This window comes from Malania oleifera, chromosome 1, assembly GCF_029873635.1.
Source record: "Malania oleifera isolate guangnan ecotype guangnan chromosome 1, ASM2987363v1, whole genome shotgun sequence".
NCBI classification, from domain to species: domain Eukaryota; kingdom Viridiplantae; phylum Streptophyta; class Magnoliopsida; order Santalales; family Ximeniaceae; genus Malania; species Malania oleifera.
Window position 1 is genome coordinate 143,207,843 of NC_080417.1, and position 13,429 is coordinate 143,221,271.

At 37.2% G+C, this 13,429-nt stretch overlaps 1 pseudogene; it reads left to right on the forward strand.

Annotated features, from left to right (window-relative positions):
- Positions 1-13,429, forward strand: part of LOC131149462 (alpha-amylase-like) — a 43,757-nt pseudogene that overhangs the window by 24,274 nt on the left and 6,054 nt on the right.

The window sequence follows — 13,429 nt, forward strand, 5'->3', positions numbered from 1 at the left end:
ATGCTACATCAATACACAATAAAGTCCCTTCAAGTATAACCCTCACCCCCAGATAGGATGGTCAGTATTGGTGCTGTGACTAGCCTCTGCTTCAATTCCTAAAAACTCTGCTCACAACTATCATCTCATTCAAATCTGGTATTCTTCCTAGTCAGTCATGTCAAAGGCCCTGATAAAGTTGAGAATCCTTCAACGAAACAGCGGTAATACCCAGCTAGCCCCAAGAAACTCCTGATCTCCTGGACATTCCTTGGTCTAGCCCAATTCACTACGGCCTCAACCTTACTAGGATCGATAGAAATACCGTCTCCGGACACAACATGCCCCAAGAACACAACCTTCTCAAGCCAAAATTTACATTTATTGAACTTGGCGTACAACTTCTTTTCCCGAAGCATCTGAAGAATTTGCCTCACGTGCGTCTTATGCTCCTCATAGCTCCTTGAATAGACCAGTACATCATTAATAAAAACAACAACAAATTGGTTTAGGCATTGGTGGAAGACTTTGTTCATCAGGTCCATAAATACCACAGGAGCATTCATCAAACCAAACAGCATAACAAGAAACTCGTAATGCCTGTACCTGGTCCTGAAGGCCGTCTTCGAGACGTCTTCTGCTTTCACTTTTACCTGATGGTAGTCGGATCTGAGGTCAATCTTCGAATACACCCGTGTACCTTGGAGCTGGTAAAAAAAATCATCGATACAGGGTAGAGGATATTTGTTCTTGATTGTCACTTTATTGATTTCCCTGTAGTCTATACACATCCTCATAGACCCATCTTTCTTCTTCACAAATAAAATTGAAGCTCCCCACGAAGATACACTAGGTCGTATGAAGCCCTTGTCAAGTAGATCTTGCAACTGGTTCTTCAATTCTATCAATTCTTCTGGCACCATCCGGTAAGGAACTTTAGAAATCGGTGCTGTACTTGGAAGTAGATTAATAGGGAAATCTACCTCACGATCGGGTGGCAAGCCTAGTAACTCATCTGGGAAAACATCTGTAAATTCCTTTACTATAGGCGTGCTAGCAAGTTTCAATTCATTCTTTGACAGCTCCTTCACAATAGCCACAAACCCCTGACAACCACTCAGCAATAGTCTTCTAGCCTGAATAGTTGAAAATAGCTGAGGCGGGGATTGCACTCGTGACCCTGCGAACTTGAATTCTGCTTCCCTTGGAGATCTGAATATCACTTCTCGTGCTCTGCAATCTATGCTAGCAAAATTAGCTGCTACCAATCCATGCCAAATATAACATCAAACTCATGCATGTCTATCACTATCAAATCAACAGACAAAGTCTTTCCTTGGATATCAATTGGACAACCTCGGAGCACCCTACTACACCTCACTACTAACCCAGTTAGTGTAGATACCAACAATTCAACATCTAATGGTTGTGTTTCAGCCCCACATAATTTTACACACCCCGAAGACACAAACGAGTGTATAGCTCCTGAATCAAACAATGCAATAACTTTATAAAAAAACGTAATAACCATACCTGTCACCACGCCACCTATCATCTCAGCCTCACCCGGTGTCAAGGTAAACACCCTAGCTGGAGCCATATTCTTCTATTGGCCCCCACGTGGCACCTGATAACCTCCCTGGTATGATCTAGGAGCTGGAACTGCATATGGTGGTGTAAGGCAGTCTTGCACCATATGCCCCGCTCTGCCGCAGTGATAGCACACCACCCCTCCTACTCGACACTCTCCCCAGTGTCTCTTAAGACAAGTCTGACATACTGGAGGACCCTACCTCGCCTGCACTTCACGTCCTCCCGTCTCCTGTCTCCGCCCTCTGCCATGGTTTCCTCTCCTCCACTGACCCGGTCTATGACCCTGCTGGTAGCCAGTAGATGTAGACCTCTTCCTCTGTCCCTACTCCTCTGCATCAAGATGCTCACCAATCTCTGCCAAGGCTGCCCTATCGACTAACTCAGCAAAGTCTTGGATCCGCAGCACCACCACCTGCTTCAATATACTCCGCCTCAAGCCTCTCTCAAACTGCCTCGCCTTCTTTACTTCATCAGGAACAATATATAAGGCGAAACGAGAGAACTCAATGAAACATGCCGCATACTGCAGAATAGATAGTTGTCCCTGCTTCAGACTCAAGAACTCTTCTACCTTAGCCTCTCTAACAGTAGTTGGAAAATATCTATCAAAGAACAATTCTTTAAATCGGTCCCATGTCATGGCTATCGGAGTCGCCCTTTGCTGCTCCAATAGTCTCACTATAGTCCACCACCTCTCGGCCTCTCCCGTCAGTCTATAGGTGGCAAAGAGGACTCTCTGTTCCTCAGTACACTCCAACACAGCCAAAACTTTCTCGGTCTCTTGCATCCAGTTCTCAATTGCAGGATCGACTCCACTTGAGAATGTCGGAGGATTCATCTTCGTAAATTTCTCTATGGTGCACCCATGGCCTGCAGATGGACCACCCTACTCCCTCGAGCTCCTAGCGATCTTAGCCATGACCTTCTAAGCCACGCTACATAATACCGCGTCAGATTCGGTCCCAGCTGCACCCGAAGGCCCTGCTCCATTACTGTCACTCGCATGGACACTACTTCCTCCTAGATCCATCTTGAAAACAACAAATGCAACTCAAAAATCCTATCCTTATAATTTACCTGCTTAACCTAGTCTCTTATCTCAACACTCTCAACTTATTTCTAATCCCCAGTCCTATATTCTAGGAACACAACCCGATAATAGCTTACTATGGTTTTCCTAAAATCGTCACCCCAGGAAAAACATAGAAACTACCACGGAAGTCCTACCTCTAGACTATAGAACAAAACCTCAAATCATTTCCTATACTCTAGTATTGTTTCTGTTACATTCAAAAGTCTACAGAACCTAGCAACCTAGGCTCTGATGCCAAACTATGACGACCTACTTAATTTCCACATATATTATTTTTTTTCATAATATAATACAATATCACAAAACTCAGCAAATCATAATCCACCTAGACCCGTGGGTACCAGGAATACATCAGAAACACAATGCAGAAGCCTAAGCAGCAGGAAACATAAATCATAAACACCTTATTATACCATACACCACAATACTAGAGTTACTACAATCACTATATATATATATATATATATATGTACACAATACACAACCCAAAAGATGTCATAGGGCCATTTCCACAAAATACATCTGACCCTATCAAAATGCTTACCCTTCTGGAAGGGCAGATCAATCGTACTAGATCAGCGGGGCTTTACCCGCTCTCCTATTAGGGGCTCCTGAAATGTTTATAAAATTTGGGGTGTGACACCTCTTAGTAAGGGAAATAAACTAATACTAGTGTGTGGCAACATAAGTATTCCGTGTTATACATATATCATATAGAACATAATTAGTAAACAGTTATGTCAAATCTGGTAAAAACATATATATCATTAAAATATGGCAGAACATACTGCATTTCCATAAACATATATCATCTCATATAATAATAATACAAAAACAATCCTGGTAGGTTAGCTGGCTGTTGTCATGTATTACCCTCACATGACTGGGTTCTGTGACCCAAAGGCGGGACCTGACAATGGTTGGCCGATCACTGCCAAGTTAAAAGTACAGTCTATAAGTCTGATGGGTCTGCCAGACCTAATCCGTACACCAAGGGCGCTCACACACTTCTTAAAAACCATATCGACCATCCAATCTCACACCACTCCGTACAATGGCGTTAACACAAATATCATGATCATGATGACCATGGACACATAGCAACGGTACCGTGCGAGTGCTAGCCTAAACCAAGCCAACCAGGTTCTGATATCATATAACATATACTGAAACTGTGATACATAGATATTTCATATCATTAATTATCAAATCAATCATATCAATTTTCATATATACATATATTATGAAAATCATCGGCCGGTACGCCAGTATTTCAGATTTTACCATAGCTCGGCCCGTACGCCGACAAATCATATCCATAGCATAGCCCGTACGCTGGCAAATCACATCCATAGCTCGGCCCATACGATGAAAAATCATATACATAGCTCAGCCGGTACGTTGGCAAATCACATCCATAGTTCGGCCCGTACGCCGGCAAATCAACCACATAGTTCAACCCGTACGCCAGCAAATATATCAAAATCTCAAACTGTACACCAATTTTTTATTATAAAGATCCGTATCATTAACACATTCCCAGAAAATAGTATTTCATATCCATTTCTACTCATACCACACTAACAAGTTTTTTGCATATTTAACATACCATCATTTTCAACAATATTTTCCAAAATATAAATCATATATAAATATATTTATTTTCCTGAAACCAAATGCTATAACAATATACATATTTTTCATAAAATACTAGCTTAGTTTATCCACTTACTTGATTCTTGAAAAGCCCCTAAGAAAATCTGTCCTAACCCTCAGGGTTCCCTACTCAACACCCTGCAAACAATATTCCCTAGAACTAAAGTTCAGTATTTCTATGCGTACTATGCTTTCTACAACTCTCAAATAACCAAATACTGAGTAAAAAGTCTTATCCTAAATTTGAGACGGTTTCCAACTCAGCCCCACTGACGATTTGCTTCGGCAGATTTGTAAAGAACTTTCCCAGGAGCGTCGTGGTGGCTTCAGATCGTCAAATCAGCAGAAAATTAGCCTGAGATCTTAGAGAGAAGGGTAGGGAACCGTATGAGAAGAGAGAGAGAGAGGTTATGCTTAGTAAAATGACTGAAAAATCATGTTTAACACTACTTATACTGTGGGATTCATCAACGAGCCATGTCACCTCATCAACGAGTCCTATAGAAAGTTCGTCGATGAACCTCAACCCTCATCGACGAATTGCAGACTTCTGAAAATCCTCTCTTGGTATCTTCTCATCGACGAATCTTGTCCTCGTCGATGAGCTCCTCTTTTACCCTTGTCGACGATTCCTCTGTGTTTGTTGACAAGGAGCTGAAAAATTCCTTGGGATTATCCCATCCAAAATGCAACGTCGTCAACTGACTCTTTCTGGTTCCTGTTTCTATTTTACTTTCTTTTATTATTTAAATACCACTATTCTTCAAGTCGTTACAGAAACAATCGACTATTTGGCTGAAATAGTTGACAGTTTGACTCCAAATTTCACAAAATTTACATTTTGTTTGAAACAATCGACTATTTGGCCCAGACAGTCGACAATTTGGCTCAGGAACCTAACGTAGGTTTTAAAAATTTGAATGTGAACGTTAAGTTGGTTGGGTGTTTGGAGGGAAACCTCCAAAGTGTTTATAAATATACCATTCTAGGTATATTTAGAAAGGAGGAAGATCATTTCATGTAAGAGTGATTCTATTATATGTTCTTTTACACTTACATAGTGAAACTTTGCCGATTACCATCGTGGATATAGGCATGGCCAAACCACATAAATCTTTGTATTGTTGTTCTTGATTTTAGGTATATTGCGGTTGTGTGTCCCATATTTATTCTTCATTGATTGCTGTGTTTAATTTTTGCAGCGCAAATTCTAGTTCATTCGCAACAAACCACTATATTTTAAGATTTATTATGTTTACAAGTAATATGGTTTTCTTCTTTTCTTAGTTTTTCACATCCACGTGATACTTGCCAAGAAAGTTATATGACCTTGACTCATCAAGATCTTGGAGTAAAAGTGATTTGAAAGGGCTTATAGGGGCATTACATGATAAAGACATCCAATCCATAGCAGACATAGTTATAAACAATAAAACTGCTTCTAGTACAGATGGGAGAGGAATATGGTGTTTCTTTGAAGGAGGAACCCTCGATAATCGCCTTGATTGGGGTCCACATATGATATGCAAGGATGATATTGAATATTATGATGGCACTAGAAATCGAGATTATAGAGAAACCTATCTGCCAGCTCCTAATGTTGATTATGTAAACCCACAAGTTCAAAAGGAGCTATCAGATTGGATGAATTAGTTAAAGACTGAAATTGGGTTTAGCGGTTGGAGATTTGATTTTGTCAAGGGATATGTGCCGTAATACAGCAAGTTGTATGTGAAAAACACTAGCCCAAGTTTCATCGTAGGAGAATATTGGAGTGGGAAGCAAGATGACATTAATGGATGGTTGATTGGTGTTGGAGGTGGTATTGTATCAGCATTTGATTTTGCTACAAAGGGGATGTTGGCCTTACAAGGCTTAAAATCTTGTTATCCTGTTTTGATGCTAACAAACAAGTGAAATTTAATGTATTTTTGTGAGTAATGATATTTCAGGGCTTATATATGAGAAAGCAAAGGTCAAAGTGTTCAAGAGGATCAAATGAAGCTTAAAAGAGTCCAAGCATGGATTTAAAGATGATATATTAAATCCTGAAGAATATGAAGACATGAATGAGTTGTTGAAAGCCAAGGAATACTAAAAGATCCAAAGAAAGGCAAAGTGATAAAGCTCAAAGAAGATGGAAGCTTGAAGAAACAAAACATGAAGACTTAAGAATGAGAAAAGTTTTAGAAGTTTTCTTTTAAGTACTTTAAATGTTTAAAATATCATTTGCAATATTTTGAAGCTCTTAGGTTAACTTCTTGGACCTAAATACCCTTTAAAATATCTGTAAAATAATTTTATAAAGTCAAAAATTATTTTAAAAGGGTTAGAATCATTTTTGGAATAAAAAGCACCAAAAAGAGTTTTTCCGTTTGTTGTTAGTTTTTATACAGCCGTATTCAGGTGTATTTTTCACTATCAAAAGTTCATTATTTTAAAAAGTGATGAACATAAAAGTTTTATGATTTTCTGTTAGCTTTCTTTTGACACCAGAACACCTAATTTTTAGTTATACATAAAAATTTATGGCTAAAACACTGAAGGGGGGTCATTGCTGTCAGTCAGCTGAACACTGTTCACGTGCGACTTCAGATGACTGAACAGATGACTTCAGACGACTGAAGATTAAGTTCAGTCAACTGAAGATTAAGTTCAGTCGACTGAAGATTTGTTGGACAGAATATACAACAGGCAGTAGCGGTTCAGATGACTGAACTTGTGACTTCAGTCGACTGAACTTGCAACATCAGATGACTGAACCCTGATTTCAGTCAACTGACCCTGTATCTAGTTCTATATTTTTAAGGGGTTAAGAAACTTCAATTGACTGACCACAAAACTTCAGTCAACTGAACACCGTTCAATGGGAAAATTTTTTAAAATTCTAATATTTTATAATATAGCCGTTTATGCTCCAAACGTTCTAAAATTTTGGGAAACACTTAAAGGAAACTTTTGCAACATGGAAACAAGTTTGAAAGCCTATAAATACATGGTTTTGCAAATCAAAACACATCCAAGAATTGAAAAATCTGCTTGTAAAGCTGAAAGTATTCTTGTTCTTCCAAAGCTCTATTGTTCACTCATTGAAAAATTATTTTGCTGAGAATTCTGAACTGCTGATCCTTCTTTCTCTGAGTTCCTATTTCTAATCTTTATCTAATAAGGATATTGGTGAATTCTACACTTGAGTTTCATTGTATTTCATATTGGTATTTTACATTCAAAGTATATAGTGCTGAAATCGTACTAACTTGCTCTTTGAGAGAGTATACTTGTATGCAAATCTTATCTTATGTTTCTCATAGTTCTTTGACGTTCCAAGGGTTGTTTGGATCATTGACTAAGCAAGGGGACATTGCTTAGAGAGGCGGACTCTAGCCTATGTAAGGAGTGACCGAACGAGGGAATATCGTTTGGAGAAGGCGGGCTCTAGCCTTAACCAAGGAGTGTTGTAATCGGTATTGTTCCACCCGTCAACGGAATTGAACTAGTGAATCCTTTGGTGGTTTTCCAAAGGCGAGAACGTAGGCTGGGTATAAGCCGAACCTCGTAAAAATCTCCGTCTCATTCTCTCCTTCCCTTACTCTTTATTTTCCGCATATTTAAATTGTGTAGATGGTTTAAAATTTGGGAATCATATAAACTACATAAATTTGGAAAATCAAACAAACTTAAGGTTTAATTTTGATTTGGGTTGCGGAAACCGAAAGGGAGTACGTTGGTGACACCATATCTTACGGAAACCTTACGGGAGTACGTTACTTGGTTAACATCCCAAAGATAAATTTACCAAGAGTTTATTTGAGTTCTAAATATTTGGAAAGAGTGATTTGATTCATCTATACAGGGCTTTACATCAGCAAGCATAAATTCTCATTCATTACAGGGCTTGGTTCAAATTTGGCAAATATAAACAAACAACCATCTTGGGTTGTTATATTACCAAAGTGCTGAATACTTTATATCTTGGTTTGGTTTTTTGTTGTTTGACTTATACTTGAAAATTAAATTGATTGAAGATTGTGTTTAATTGATTGGTTGTTTAATTAAGTTGTTGTGTGATTGGTGAAATTAAACAAATAAGTTAAAGAATTGGTTAAGTGTTTAAAGAAGTTAAGGATTCTTAAAAGAAGTTAAAAGAAAGTTTTAAAAGCCAATTCACCCCCCTCTTGGGAAGCTATTTCTAATTTCAAGGGATACTCCAAAATGTTGTTTAAGGAAACCTTGGGCAATTAAAGGACCCAAATGAGGCTCCTTCAGGGTTAATCGTCTTGTCTCTGGCAAATACCGTCACTTTCATAGATAATTATTGAAATTAGGAATAGCTTCCAAAGAGGAGGGGTGAATTGGCTTCTTTTTAATTTTAATAATTTTTTAACTTTTGCTTATGATATCAAGAAAAACACAATTAATAACTGATGATCACACTTGTAAATACTGAAATTTAAATTCACAAGCCAATCAATGAAATCAAAACAATTCAACCACTCAACCAAGAATATTAGTACTTTTGTCAATTTCCATGTGATTGTTTACCACCTTCTTTGAGTAACCTCTTTGTATGCACTTCTCTTGATCAAGATTTTTGCAGATTAACCAACGTACTCCCTTTTGGGTTTCTGCAAACGGTTAATCAAAACGTACTTTATAAATATCAAGACTCTTTGTTTATGTCTAACTTTTGAAACTTGCAACCTGCACTTTAAATCACACAACAACAGCAAGTACAACATATAGAAAATAAAGAAGAGAGAAAGACACAAGGTTTTTACGAGGTTCGGCTTCAACACAACCTACATCCTCGCCCTTGGAAAAACACCGAAGGGTTCCACTATAGCAGTTCCGTTACCAGGTGGAACAATGCCTGTTTACAATCACTTCTTGGCCAAGGCTAGAGCCCGCCTTCTCCAAGCAATATACTCTTGTTTGGTCAACGATCCAACAACCCGGAATCGTCCAAAATCTACAAGAGAGATATCAAAAAGCTGGTGTACAAGAGATGCTCACACAAAGAGCAAATTAGTACAAATTGAAACTATGTACTTCAAAAGATAAATATTAAGAAAGAAATACACTTTTGAATCGTAACAAGGATTTTACAAAATTCCTTTTCTCCATATGAGAAATCAGTAATCTTTCTTCAGGAACTGATGAGCAAGAATATCATAACCACAATACTTTCAGTTACCAAAAGATTGATCAAGGTGAGACTTTGAGAGCAAAAGAGCTTAAGAGATTTTCAAAGCTTGGTGTATTTTTGATTTACAAGAACCATGTATTTATAGGCTTCCAAGCAAGTTTCCTTGTTGAAAGAGTTTACTTAGAGAGTTTCCCAAGTTGTTAGAAAATTTGGGGTTCAAACGGCTATAATTCAAAAAATAAGATTTTTTAAAAATTTGCCCGTTAAACAGTGTTCAGATGTTTGAGGATTCGAGGTCAGACATCTGAAGTTCATGAAACTCTTTAAAAATTGAACTAGATACAGGGTCAGATGTCTAAAGAGAGAGTTCAGACATTTGAGGTGCCAAGTTCAGATGTCTGAAGTTGCGAGTTCATACGTCTAAACTGCTACTGCCTGTTTATGTTTTGATCCATAAAATCTTCAAACGTCTGAAGTAATTCTTCACATGTCTGAACATGAAGTTCAGTCATCTGAAGTTGCCACTTCAGACATCTGAACTGAAAAGTTCAGTCATCTGATCTGCCAGGAACCTATTTTAGAAAATATTTTTCTTTAAAAACTGATTTGCTCTCTTATGATTTTTACAAGACTTGTTTCAATATTCTTAAATAGGTCTTTAAATCCTTATAATCTCTTGAAAGAGCTTCAAAACATATTTCAAACGATATTTTAGCTTTTGAAATACTTACAATATATTTCCGAAAAATTTGTATGCCAAGCTTGATATCCTCCTCAATCTGACTTTTGAAGTTCTTTGCTTGGGCTGCAAATGTCTTAGATTCTCCTTGGATCATTGATTAATTTACCCACACTTGATTCATACTTGATCTTTACTTGAACCATACTTGAGCTTTTTCCTAAAACACAAAAACTCAACCTTTCCAAGTTAAATAGTCTTTTGTTTGTTATCACCAAAACCGATTGAAAAACCTTGTTAGGCCAACAATCTCCCCCTTTTTTGATGATGACAAACAAGAAGTAAAGATAGAGGTTTTATGTGAAATGAAGTACTCTCGCTTACTAGAAACATTAATAAGCAAACCATAAAAAAAATGAAGTACTCCCCCTTACTATAGAAAATTCATCATGTGTTCCATGTCAATATTCACATGTATGTCCATATATGTTAGGTTCACGTGTCATATATTCATACTCCCCCTTACTATAAACATTAATAAGCAAGCCATAAAAAAAATGAAATACTCCCCCTTACTATAGAAAATTCATCATGTGTTCCATGTCAATATTCACATGTATGTCCATATATGTTAAGTTCACATGTGTCATATATTCATACTCCCCCTTACTATAAACATTAATAAGCAAGCCATAAAAAAAATGAAATACTCCCCCTTACTATAGAAAATTCATCATGTGTTCCATGTCAATATTCACATGTATGTCCATATATGTTAAGTTCATATGTGTCATATATTCATCCATTCATTTAATAGCCAGGTTAGTTCATATGAAAAGATTCATTTATTAATATGTGGTTCATCAAGTTCTTTCATTTGTTCACATGTGGTTCATCAAAATCTCTATTTATTTTATCTTTACTAAGCACTCTCTCCCCCTTTGTCATTTGTCAAAAAGAGTAACAAGATTATGAAAAACCATCAAAAAGTCATTCTTATAACAAAAGGTAATTAGTACAAGAGGTAATACATAGAAGTTTCATGTGTTCCCATACAAAAATAGAAATGTAACACAAAAGGCTGCATTGTGTCATGATTACAAACATCTTGAGGTACATAAGTCTTGATACTTTATGACAAACAAAAAGTTTCATAGTGACCTAAGCTAGGTAGTTTCTAACCATCCTAGTCTTCTTCTTCAGATCCATCTCCTTGCTCTTCTTCTTCTTCTTCAGTATTCCCTTCATCAACTCCTTCTTCTTCAGAATTTCCTTCTTTTTCTGCAGAGTCATCATCATCATCATCATCATCATCATCATCATCATCATCATCATCATCTCCACTCTGAGGAGCAAAACTAGTATCCATAGGATCACTTCCCTTAGAGGATTTTGCCTAATATTGTTTTATATGAGTGACCCGCTTATCGAGTGATGTGACTTTTTCTTTTATATTCTAAAATCCAGTGCGTACTTAAGAGGAAAAGCTGGAGAAATCCCTTTGAAAGGATAAGAACCATGAAGGTGTGTCTTGAGATGAACCAAGGTCCTGCGTAGAAGAAGATTGTGCTGTAGTTGATATTGGTGCTGAGGCTAAGGCTGAAGCTAAAGCTGAGGTTGTTGCAGAGGTAGGTGGTGCATGTGTAGTCCTTCCTGTTTTCAAGTACCATCCTGAATTTCCCTTGTCATACCCCATTTGCTTAAGGAAAGTTTCATTAAAAAGATCATATCGAGTTCTTTTTATGAAAAATTCAGAGATATTGGTAACATTAAAATGAGTAAAGAGGAGAGTAAGAATTCCTCCATAAGGAAGAATAACTCGAGAAGATTCCAATTTGGTCCACATCCACCGAATGATTAAACTAGCCAAGTCTAGTTTCTTTCCTTTAAGAAGACACCAAAGAACAAAGCATTCAATATAGGAAAGATGATCAAAAGAGCCTTGCTTTAGTATGATATTGTTTCAAACAAGTTTGTGTAGAATCTAGCCTTTTATGTTTAGTTGTTTGTATAGCGGAGGATGTGCAAAATAGATGGGTTCTTTTTCCATGATCATTGGAAGAAAAGGTTTAGGAGTGAATCCTTGTTCTAAGATCCAAGATTGAGCAAACATAGGACAGTTAAAATCTTTTGGAGTAATTTTGAAAACAGGAGACAATATTTCAGAATTCAGCAAAATTTTCTTTCCTTTAACTTTCGAAGAAAAAATCCCATTTTAATATGTCATATTAGCATAGAAAATTTTGACAAGATGGGGAAAACAACCTTTGGGTTGTTGAGTGATGAAATCAAGCCAACCAATGTTATGAAATAATGAAAGGATATCTGGAAACTCAGTAGTGAAGAATGATACATCCAAGATTTTACCTAAGATTGGTTCTACAAAACTCAATGAATTTCGATAACGGATTTGAGCTCGAGGAGCAACCAACCATTTGTCAATATTTTGAGCATCCTTCCCCGATGAAGAACCCTTGTTTGCAGTCTGCTTGATTCGAGGTATGAGGATATGAGATTTTGGATGCCCTAGGTTTCGTGAGGTGAATCTTTGTAGAGAAGAAGCTTTAGATTAAAGTAAGGATGGGAGAAGATGAAGAGGGGGGTGTTCGGATGAGTGAAGCAAGCAACTTCAGAAGTCTGAAATTAGGGTTAGTGCGCTAAAAGTATTTAAACTCCGCGACTTTAGATGTCTAAAGATTATCTTCAGATGTCTGAAGTTTTTAAAGCTTGGAATTTGAAAAGTCAATAGGCGCTCAGACGTCTGAAGTCCCAGGTTCAGACATCTGAACATGTCTGCCACAATGCTTAGACGTCTGGGGTGTGAAGTTTAGACGTCTGAAGTGCATAAAAATTTTAAAATTTCACTTCTAATATGCTTCTCTGCTATGGATTAGCCCAAGTTCTCTTCTTATATGTATAAATCTTTCTTCTCTTAGGGGTTTTGTAAATATGTCAGCCCATTGATCACTTGTATTTATAAATTCAAGAATTATATCCTCTTTTTAAACATGATCTCTCAAAAAATGATGTCTTATGTCTATATGCTTAGTTCTTAAGTGTGAAATTGGATTTTTCGATATATTTATAGCACTTGTGTTGTCACACTTTATTGGTATTGTTTTATACTCTAGATTGAAATTTTTAATTGTTGTTTCATATATATGATTTGTGCACAACAACTTACCGCTGCCACATATTCAGCTTCGACGGTTGATAAGACTATAGAGTTTTGTTTCTAAGAACCATGACACTAACCATTGTCCTAGAAAGTGACATGTCCCAC